Source organism: Myotis brandtii, unplaced genomic scaffold, assembly GCF_000412655.1.
Source record: "Myotis brandtii unplaced genomic scaffold, ASM41265v1 scaffold115, whole genome shotgun sequence".
NCBI classification, from domain to species: Eukaryota; Metazoa; Chordata; class Mammalia; order Chiroptera; family Vespertilionidae; genus Myotis; species Myotis brandtii.
Genome location: NW_005353967.1, coordinates 20006067 through 20012835, shown reverse-complemented (window position 1 = coordinate 20012835; position 6769 = coordinate 20006067). Strand labels below are relative to the sequence as shown.

Below are 6769 nucleotides of genomic sequence, written 5' to 3'. Positions count from 1 at the left end.
TTCATGTCGCGGGGGGGGGGGGGGGGGAGCAAGGCGAGCCCAGTGTCACGCTGAGGCCTTGGGCCAGAAGCCCCTCCCCTCCCACCATGGGGAGGGGACGCTGGGCTTGCGTTGCCGGGGCAACGCCACCAGCATCCCACCCCACCACTATGAGCGCCACCATCTTTGTGGAGAGTGATGGTTAATTTGCATATTACTCTTATTAGATAGATTATTTATTAATTATTGTACTATTTTCCATATGAACTGTAAATCTATTTTTGCCCACCCTGTCTGTTTTTCTTCCAGACCCAAATAAAGTCCTATACCTATGCATACAGATTTGAAGATCAGAAGTGACTTAATATCCCAGAACTCACCTATTCCTATTCCATTATAAGGTCAGACCCAAACTAAGAATAAGTCAAAAGATGTCTTATGGCCCAGAAGTACTCTACAAAACTAATGACCAAATTATCCAAGGCTTAAAAGCTTACAATGATTCCATAGCCAAAAGTTTACTTTGGGGTAATTACTGAGTTCGACCTGTCCCAAATTCCCAGAAAAACCACTGAAGTTTTTGGAGTCCCTCCATAACAAAATACTTGTCAGGTTCCCCTCAGTATGAATCTTGGCCTTCAAGTCTGGCTCTTACCAAGTCAGCCCACAAAGTAAAGAGGAACATTCCTAGGGAATGTAACCAGAGGCATTCAACACTCCCCAACATTAGTATCCTGCATGACCACCTAGAAATCAGGAAGTAAACCAAAAGCCCATGAATTTCAATTCCTCTTTCTAACATTTTTTCTAATACATTTCAACTCTGATTTTTATGAAGATAAAAATTGTCACCAAAATAATAATCTATCCTAAATAATATAAGGGATAATTTTTTAAACAGAATAGTTTCAGCGAAACTATTATGACACCAGAATTAAGGAAATCACCACAGAATTTGAAATCTTTTTCTTTATATTCTGAATAAAGGCTTCACTAAGTAGATAATGATCTATATAAAACACTACTTCACATTAACTGTAGTAGCAGGTATAAGAAATTTTATAATAAATAAAATCCAGATATTGGTGGTATCCCATTTTTCTTAGCTTGAAAATTAAAATTTCTCCATCAGTACTTGACTATAAAACAGAATAACCTCAGTAAGTTTTGAACTGTTTTAAAACCACTGCATTGGTTCTGGCCTTAAGGAATCTTAAGGATTGCTTCTTGAATAAGGTTGAACCAATGGGAAACTATACAGGTTTATTTGCAAATAATCATACCTGAGACAAGCTGTATCAGATTACAAAGTAATTCCTAGTGCTATATAGTATTTGATCCTGTACCTTACAACCTGGAATTTGTCCTAAACTTGACCTCTCCTCCAAGGAATTAGAGAACACCTAAGGTTACGTAATTCCATCATCAGGATTCCTCGGAAAGCAGAATTTACCTGGTATAATAACCAGAACTGTAGTGGCTAAATCAAACTATCTGTCCACTTTGCCTAAATGCCTTTGATCCATCCCCTAAACCAGGGGTCCTCAAACTACGGCCCACGGGCCACATGCAAATACAAATATTGTATTTGTTCCCGTTTTGTTTTTTTACTTCAAAATAAGATATGTGCAGTGTGCATAGGAATTTGTTCATAGTTTTTTTTAAAACTATAGTCCGGCCCTCCAACGGTCTGAGGGACAGTGAACTGGCCCCCTGTTTAAAAAGTTTGAGGACCCCTGCCCTAAACTCATTTCTTTTCTCCACAATGCAAAAGTCCAGTCCCTAAATCCTGTTCACGCACTGTCAAAACCGCCTGCAGGTTTCGAAAACGACACTCATTTTTTTTAAAATATATTTTATTGATTTTTTACAGAGAGAAAGGGAGAGGGATAGAGAGTTAGAAACATTGATGAGAGAGAAACACCGATCAGCTGCCTCCTGCACACCCCCTATTGGGAATGTGCCTGCAACCAAGGCACATGCCCCTGACCGGAATCGAACCCGGGACCCTTCAGACCGCAGGCCGACACTCTATTCACTGAGCCAAACTAGCTAGGGCATGACACTCATTTTTATTAAGAATTTGATTCCATCTAAGTGTTGAAAAATAATCTAGTCACATGGTTTGAAATGGACATTTCTTAAATGACCTGTTTCACATGGAGCTTATCTGTTAGACTTAATTGGAGTTAGCACATCAACAAAGTAATGTTACTATTATTAGCTATCAGTACATAAGAAGAGCCTTCAGGTCGTTCATCAGTACATGGTAATGCTTTGAGGTGATAAATCCTACAACAACGGGGGAGGGGGGGAAAGGGAGACATATGTAACACTATATGTAATACTTTAAACAATAAAGAATTAAAATTAATAACAGCCCTAACCGGTTTGGCTCAGTGGACAGAGCATTGGCCTGCGGACTGAAGGGTCCCAGGTTCGATTCCGATGAAGGGCATGTACCTTGGTTGCGGGCACATCCCCATTAGGGGGTGTGCAGGAGGCAGCTGATCAATGTTTCTCTCTCATTGATGTTTCTAACTCTCTATCTCTCTCCCTTCCCCTCTGTAAAAAAATCAATGAAATATATTTTTAAATAAAAAATAATAACAAATCATACAATATGATGGCATTTACAAAAAAAACAGTATGTTACCTATAATACAAACACACAAACTTAAGTGTTCAGTTAAGGCTCTCTTTCCTCACAAAATCATATAGACTGCACATCTGCCAACGAGTTGCCAAGGCAGCTTGAGTTTTTACAGTTTCTGTTTCTCTGTTGTTCACCCTATTGGTATACAATAACTAAAACAACTATTTGAAACAAAAGGCTGAGAGAGCTGAAACCAGACAGGTTACTCCGTAATCCGGAAGTTGTGAGAAACATAAACCCCTCGTATTCTGGCCTAAGAAGAGAGACTGAAGAGCCCATCTACAAAGGCTGACCAGGAAAAGAAGGGCAACGACCTGACAGTCCTACTCTGTGCACTGTCCCGTACAGTGAAGCTAGGGCAACGCCATGCCCATTTAAACCAGCCTCTGACACACCACGCAGGGACCCCAAAACACTCTTCCTCTTTTGGTCCTAGGCTGAGGGCAGGCACGAGGAAGAGAAACGAGTGGAGGGGGAAAAGTAAACGGTCCAAAGATTCTTCAAAAGGCACAGTTCCATGGGGCCGCCTATAAGCCTGGGAAGAGAGACCGCCGGAATCTCCCACGCAAAACGAAACCGTAGTTTCCAAAAAGTTCCCCGCGCCCCGCCCTCTGCGCCTAGGCCCGCAGGGCGCGTCCCGCTCCGAAACCCTCCAACTCACAGGTGTCCTTGGGGCAGGGCCTATCGGCACTGCCCGCCCAGGAGCTCCACGGCAGGAGCGGCGGCGGCCCACGCGCCCGGTGGTAGCTTTCGCCGGAGCCGAGAGGCAGCGGCCCGCGGAGTGGCGAGGCCTGGCTCCGAACGCGGATTGCGTTCTACACCTGAACTCGGCGGCCTGGGCGGAGAGACGCGAGGAAAGGCAGGGCCGGCAAGGGTGTGGGAGGTTGAGGGCGGTGGCTAGAGGCGGAAGACCGAAAAGTCGCCCCAAAAGCGGCGTAGAAAGAGCATTCGGAAACACCCGGAAGACCGCCGTGACCCCGGATGGGAAGAGCGGGGAAGTCACACTTCCGGCAACACCCCCGCCCCTCCTGCGAGCGCTGTGCTAGAAAGCGCATGCGCACGACCGCTGGGTCCCGGGTTGGCGGGAGATGCTGCTCGGCGCCAGGGTTGGGGGGAAGCGCTAGGACTACCCTGAGGCTGGAGACCTAAGCCATCAGCGGAGGGCCGCCTGCCCAGGCCCACGCACTGCAGTTCTCGCTCCGGTAAACGTTTTTTACTGGTCCTTCGTGTCTCAGCGGGGTGACTCCTCCCCAGAGAAGCTTTTCCTGACCCAGTTTTCCCTCTTCTGCACCCATCTGTATTAAGCTTTTTTGTCTTTTTATTTTTTGATATATTTTTATTGATTTCAGAGAGGAAAGGAGAGGGTGAGAGAGATAGAAACATCAATGATGAGAGAGCATCATCGATCAGCTGCCTTCCTCAAACCCCACGTTGGGGATGGAGCCTGCAACCTGGGCATGTGCCCTGACCTGGAATCAAACTGTGACCTGATGCATAGGTCCGCGCTCAACCATAGCCACACGGCTGGGTTTGCATGTCTTATGCTATCTTAGCATTCACTTCCTAGAGGCCTGAACTAACACAGCAGCCTTCCCCCAGAAAGTGCCATTTAAGATGAAAATTTGAGCCCTAGCCGGTTTGGCTCAGTGGATAGAGAGCATTGGCTTGCAGACTGAATGGTCCCAGGTTCCATTCTGGTCAAGGGCACATGCCTGTGTTACGGTCTTGATCCCCAGTAGGAGGCGTGCAGGAGGCAGTCAATCAATAATTCTCTCTCATCATTGATGTTTCCTCAAACCCCACGTTGGGGATGGAGCCTGCAACCTGGGCATGTGCCCTGACCTGGAATCAAACTGTGACCTGATGCATAGGTCCGCGCTCAACCATAGCCACACGGCTGGGTTTGCATGTCTTATGCTATCTTAGCATTCACTTCCTAGAGGCCTGAACTAACACAGCAGCCTTCCCCCAGAAAGTGCCATTTAAGATGAAAATTTGAGCCCTAGCCGGTTTGGCTCAGTGGATAGAGAGCATTGGCTTGCAGACTGAATGGTCCCAGGTTCCATTCTGGTCAAGGGCACATGCCTGTGTTACGGTCTTGATCCCCAGTAGGAGGCGTGCAGGAGGCAGTCAATCAATAATTCTCTCTCATCATTGATGTTTCTCCCTCTCCCTCTCTGAAATCAATAAAAATATTTTTTCTTTAAAAAAGATGAAAATTTGAGAGGAGAAAAGGAACAGTCCTGAGTTAGACAGGAGTTTGGCACAGTGCCTGACACGTGGTTAGTGCTCAATAAATACTGCTTGACTCAATGGAATGCAAAGTACTTTGTGTACAGCATATACTGGTAATTATTCCACAAAAACAATTTTGAAAAAAAAGTTATATTATTATCCCTAATTTAAAAATGACAAAACTGAGGATCAGAGCTGTAATGTGTCTCATCCAAGGTCAGGCAGTAGTTGAAAAGTACAGCTAGGATACAAACTTAGATTTGTTTTTAACTGCTTAACCAAGTTATACCGGCTCTCTTCATAGGAACTAAAAATGGGCTTTGAAAAGAAGATGCCTGCAATAGAATTTTTTTAAATTTGTAATTCATCCAAAAGTCCCTGGCTCTTATAAAAAACGGCAGAATCACCCTAGTGATGCATATGAAAGACATGAGATAACTGGAAAGGATTTCATTAATGGAGACTATGTTGTAAGAAAAGTTCTATAGTTAGAAAAGCAGAAGTTTGAAAGAAATTCTAGGAAGTTCCTCTTCAAATCATACCACATGGAGATACACAGATGTCTTTCTCATTAGGAAGAAGTGACTGAAACCAGAGGTACAGGATAGAGTTAGATGACTACTATAGCATGAAAACTCTTTAACCTTACCAATTTCGCACTTTCCAGTGTGATCCCTCACACATCATGGGTACACTTTCAAAGTTCATTCTTCTCTATGCAATTTGAGAACATCCTGGCTAGCGAGTTGAACAGTGCTCCTTAGAATTCAAAATACCCTACTCTATAATTCTATCTCTAATGAGTTTATTATAGAACAATCCCAGCAAATGGCTATAGAATATTAGAACCAAAGCGAAGTTTAGCAATTATCCGTGCTCCTCGTTTTACATGTAAGAAAACGATGGATGTGTTAAAGATGGGAAAATAAATAAATTAATATATACTAGGTCATTTGAAGTAGATCAGCATGTAATTTCAACTTAGATATGATGTGAGAATAGACAGTACAATCAATTAAGGCAAATGCAAATTCTACACAAATACACTATGAATATAGTTCTCTGTTCACCTCGACAGAGCCCTTGGAAATTTCAAGTTGAAATTACTGCCATAGGTTCTCAAGCCTCTAAAAATTGCTATAATAAATATAAGTTTTAGTAGGAATTTGCTCAGAGTTATAAATTAGTGAGTTGGTGGGGTGGAGGGTTCATAGAATGTATTGCTTTTTATGATCATAAAAGTAATGAAAGCTTACTGGAGAAATTTTGGAAACTACAAAAATGTATTAAGAAATAAAATTTTATAGGGTACAATATAACTAACATCTGTGAGCCTGAAAGTTGCCTTTTAAAAGGTTAATTTTATAAGACAAAAATAAATGTCAACCAATATTTCAATTATTGTCATCATGAATATTTGTTTAACAGGTCTGATTCAGTATGGACCAGATTAATATCACAGTCTTTAACTTTTATTACTTTGAAAACTAGAAAATGTACAATGTAAGACAGTATTCTAAGACATTCAAAGTAATAGGTAAACTCTATGAATGGAAAAGTAATTTATAGGATAGAATAACTGCAATTAAGTATGTCAATTAGAACCCTCCCCCCCCAAAAAAGTACTCATTTTTTTTCATTGATCCAATAGTCATTTTTAAAATAGCATTGATTTTTCTAAGCAGATGCCGGGAGCCAATCCATCCTTGCTGTTTCAAGGGACCTGGCATATATGGCATACTGTTCTTAATATGTTTGCTCACCTTCTTGGCGCTATGTGTTTTAACCAAGGTCACCTCTCCGAGAAAGGTTGTTTCCCCAGGTAGGGATTTTTCCCTGAAGTTAGGGAGGGGATAAAACCCCTTAACTAAGTGCCAGGTGGGTAGTTAATCACTTTAA

At 42.6% G+C, this 6769-nt stretch overlaps 1 protein-coding gene across 2 annotated transcripts in view; it reads right to left on the bottom strand.

The window, feature by feature from the left end:
• Positions 1–3631, bottom strand: part of PAPD4 (PAP associated domain containing 4) — a 42687-nt gene extending 39056 nt beyond the window's left edge. For both annotated transcript variants that reach the window (XM_005858078.2, XM_005858079.2), the window contains exon 1: positions 3297–3631. The gene's annotated coding sequence lies outside the window, so the exon portion shown is untranslated. The remainder of the gene's footprint in view (positions 1–3296) is intronic.
• Between the last annotated feature and the right edge of the window lie 3138 nt (positions 3632–6769).